Below are 5,000 nucleotides of genomic sequence, written 5' to 3'. Positions count from 1 at the left end.
CCTCTCTCACACAAAGTCTTCTCTTTCCTCTCTCATCCAGTGTTCTGTTTCTTTACCCTCCCTTTGCTCCAAAAGAGCCTTTCTGTTCAACTGACCTCCTATCTACTTCATTTGATGGGCACCCGCTAAGAGGACTGCATGCCCTCTCTCTTTCTCTCTTTCCTTCCTCTTTCTCCCCTCTTTTCTCACAGTCTTTGCCTCTCTCTCTCTCCCTCTCTGCTACGCCCCCCGTCTATTCTGTGGCCCAGCGTGGGTGGCTGAGTTTAATGAATTCTCTTTTCTCTCTGCAGCCAGGCGCTGATTTCTGATTGTGAAGAGGTGTGCGTGCGTTGTGAGTGAGTGTGTGTGTGTGTGTGTCAGTGAGTGAAGCACGCACACACACACACACACACACACACACACACACACACACACACACACACACACACACACACACACACTCGCATATTTTACTTGCTCACTTTCACTGCCATGACTGTGATCATTTTATCAGTCTAAATAAATCTCGGCCTTTATCCCGATCAAGGCTTCGGGTTGCACTTCCTTCTCTCCTAAGAAGGAAAAAGTTGCCGACTGTCAGCTTAATATTTAAAATAGATTTGCCCCGGGATGCGTCTGCTGTTGCTGTGAACACTACCTGCCGTCTTCTGCAGCCAGAAACATGAGTCAAGAATCAGTTTTGTCCTCTGCCTGTGATAATGCACAGGAAATAGGGAGAGAAAAAAAACAGTGAATGACTGCAGGAAGTATCTTAGACAAGACAAGATGATTTCCAGCGGATCAGATTCTGTTATGTTGCGCATAAGTAATAAATGTAAAGGTTCTTTAGTTGACAGGATTTCATACAGGCATCTTACATGTGCACAAAGTCAAAGTCCCATTTTGTGGCAATGAAGCAACCATCGCAGGCTTCACGTCAGTGTTGGAGGAGAGTTGTTCTCAAACTATGTAGGGTTTGGCAATGTGAAGTAGCATGTCGTCACGCTGCTGACCGTAATTGCTGTACTGTGCTTTACTTTACTTTAGCTGAGCCTATGTGATGACGCTAGTTTGCGTGGCTTGATCTGCAGCATGAACTTGTGAAGTAGTCACTGAACATCTCTATATCACACATGCTAGCTAACAGGGAGCTAACATATCTTTCACAAGCCCAGTCATGTGGATAGGTAAAAACTACCTTGCATTTGCAGAATAGGTTTTGTCTACAGGTATAACTACCGAGGCACAAAGAGTCCATGTTGGGTTTGACCAACCAAGGCTAAGTGATTGAACTGTTTATCCACACCAACAGCATGGCTCATAATCCACCACTTTGGTTCAGATTAAAATCTCTATTAAAACTATCGCAGGCTAAAATTAAAATATTCAGGATGAATTGCTGATCCTCTGACTTTTCACTTCACACAATCATCAGGTCAACGCTTCAATTTGCCCAATACTTGCTACAGGGCTCTCAAGTGTCACGCATTGAGCGTGACTGTCACGCATTTCGGTCTTAAATCACGCCCTCCCACCACACATCGTATTTCTCACGCTGAAAAAAAATTCTAGGCTATTTATTGTGCCGCAGCGCACAAACATGACCTGGTCGCGCTGCCCTCACCATGGAGGAATCAAGCACGTCTCCCCCGAATCCCCTGCCAATCAAAAAAAAAAAAGGGCTACACGAATAGTCAATCAGAAAAACGTATCTGTTGTATCTGGGTGAAATGTAATCCAGCAACCAATGAAAATAAAGTTAATAATAATATGGGGGGGAAGGGGGCTGGTCCCTGCGGGGTGGGGGGAGGGGGTGATATGTCACTCTTACCTGTCTTAAAAACTTGAGAGCCCTGCTTGCTAACATGAGCCTGTCAGCATTGTCACCAAGAGCATGTTAACATTTAGCTCAAAGTACTGCCTCACAGAGCCGCTGGCATTGCTTTAGACTCTTGTTTAGAATCTTTCAGCTGAGAAGCCAGAGCAGTGGTCCTGTAGCCAAATGGTTGCTGGTTCAATACCCTGCCCATGGCCCAACAAATGCAGCTTGGGAAACCTAAATGAAAACTGTCTCAACAACAGGCAAAATGCCCAAGTGACCCTAACTGTGGCTGCGTTTCAAACCCACTGCATTACAGAACTTTGCTTGAAAAGTGTTAGGGACCTAACATCAACTCTCCAAAATAAATATGAAAAGTAGACTTGCTAAACGGGGTTGCAGTCCCCTTTTAATGCCAAACACCAGACTTCAAAAGGATGAAACAATCCTCCCTCGAATCTGAGCAGCGATTCCGAAAGTGGATCATCTCCACATCTGTCTGAGGTCACCGACGGGGAGCAGGTGTTGCTGCCTCCGTCCTGCCTGCTGATTGGATGGATAGATTAGCTGCTTAACGAGGGGAATTTGTTTAATCTGATAATTGTCTCGCTGATGAAAACATATTCAGTAATTCTCTGTGGCCTCTGTTTTTCTGTCCTCCTGATTAAAGACACTTTCATTCTGGCGCACACACACAAACACACACACACACACACACACACATACACACACACAAATAATGGAACAGTTGTTGTTATGACCAGAAGACAAGGCTCTGAGGTGCGCTGGCACTCACACACAACACACTCAAACACGTACATACACAGAAACACAGTCCCCTGTGTAGCTCCCCCCCTGTGGTATGGTAATGAGCTGCTAATCTCTCTGGTTTACACAGCCAGAATATGTGTGTGTGTGTGTGTGTGTGTGTGTGTGTGTGTGTGTGTGTGTGTGTGTGTGTGTGTGTGTGTGTGTGTATGTGCATATTAAGGTGCAGTGTGGAAAAGCCTGAGGAATTCTCTTAGGCCGTCAACCTTCTGCTCTCACTTGGGCACAGGCTGTCAACACATTAAATAGTTGAATGTGTGCGCTCGTGCGTCTGTGTGTGTGCATGTGCGTGTGTATGACAGAGGGAGAGATATGGAATGTGGAAACTCGACAATAACACACTGCAAAGGCGACAAAGAGAGAAAAGGAAGAAATAAATGGAGACAGAACAGAAACCGTGTGGATCGGGCAGCATCAGCACATTTGTTTACTTCCCTCGTAAATGTACGCTTTCTTCATCTGATCTGTAAATCCTGACACTAACTCTCTCTTCTGTGTTCTTTCTTTTTGGTTTTGTTTTATGCGTGTGTGTGTTCTGATACTGCGCTGCCGCTCGCGCGTTTGTGTGTGTTTATTTATTATGCCGAAGTCACATCACTAATTAGTCCCTGGGAGAAGCCCGAGGCCATTTGCAAAATCCCACTGATTAAAAACAAGTCCAAATCCAACCTTGTGTCGCTTGCTCTCACACACACACACACACACACACACACACACACACACACACACACACACACACACACACACACACACACACACACACACACGCGCGCGCGCTGAGGAAAGCTACTTACTGTCAAGGCTGGAACACGTGTGGGCGTGTGTTTGCGGAACGGAGCCCGTGCATGCATGTTGAACGGCTGTTGAACGGGTGTTAGAGAGCTGTCAGTCGTTAAGGCCAGTTTAATATTTCAACTCGCAGCCTAAAGTTACCATACCTCAGGGTGGCTCCTGTCACACGGGGAAACGCGTGCGCACACACACTCGGACGCATGTACGCTCAAAGCCTGTAGGAGCCTCAGCTTGTCACAAATCACACTCAAGATGTCAAGGGCATCCTGCATTAGCAAGTGTGACAGACAGAGGCTGAGAGACAGACACATACAGAATACGAGAGAGAGAGAGACTCTCCACAATATTTGTTATCTTCATTTTGAATTATATTTACATGCAGCACCTTGCACAACCTGCTTCAGCCTCTCGCCCCCCCTCAAATAAAATGTAAGTCCTACCGATTAATCCTATTTGAATTTTAATTCAAGCAAAACAGGGAGAGTGGATGGATGTGATGGATGGAGACAGAGGAGTAAGACTGGAAAGAGGAGAAGAGAAGGAGGAGATAGTGACAGCGCAGGGAGAGGGAGGAGAGGGTGAGGGATGATGGGAGACGCAGAGAGGAGGAGGCGGAGGGAGATAGTGATAAATTGCTTTGAACTTTAATGGACGTCTCAGATGCTCCTCTAGTGATGTGTTCGGACAATACACAACATTACTGGCACACGTGAGGGCTGATAGTAGCTGACAGCCAAGGAGGCCTGTCCCCATCGACCTAGAACACACACACACACACACACACACACACACACACACACACACACACACACACACACACACACACACACACACACAAGCTGACGTGCACACGTTCCAAAAACTCAGCTAAAGGAAGAAGGCAGGGAGGCAACTTCTTAGCAGAAAGTGCAGACGGGACGAGGGCGGCGAACAGATGAACTGTGGGTGAGGGACAGGAAGAGAGGAAAGAGAAGAGTTAAGTCCAGAGGAAGAAGCAGAGGAGGAGGAGGAGCGAGCAGGGGAAGGTGTTGCCATATGGTCAGGGTTGGGTTCAGACAAATAAAATGTTGCCTTCCCTCCACAATGGTTAACTACACACAAATGAATCACTAATGGAGCTCTCATTCACAGCGACAAACCCATAGACGCAGACACACTCATGCGTGCACACACACAAATACACACACACACACACGCACACACACACACACAAACACAATGGCTGACATGTGAATGAAACTGGAAGACATTCACACAGAAGGAGCAATAAATGTCGACGGAGGTGGGCGGACGGGTTGGGAAGTATGGAGGGTTGTTTGTGAGGTTAGAGTGTGTGTGTGTGTGTGTGTGTGTGTGTGTGTTTGTGTGTGTGTGTGTGTGTGTGTGTGTGTGTGTGTCTAGCAGTATAACGTTGAAACCGCCCCGGTTCCCTTCCACCCGGCTGCCTCTCTGAGAGTGTGTTTGTGTGTGTGTGCAGGCCCGTCTTTGTGTGCGCTTGAATGGGGGGTTTGTCCCTCAATCTGTGCCCCTCCACTTTGCCAGACTTCTAATGATTTTCAAATGATGATGTAGGTTGTGTGTG

Source organism: Taurulus bubalis (assembly GCF_910589615.1).
Source record: "Taurulus bubalis genome assembly, chromosome: 1".
In the NCBI taxonomy this organism is placed as follows: Eukaryota; Metazoa; Chordata; class Actinopteri; order Perciformes; family Cottidae; genus Taurulus; species Taurulus bubalis.
Note: the sequence above shows the minus strand (reverse complement) of the source record.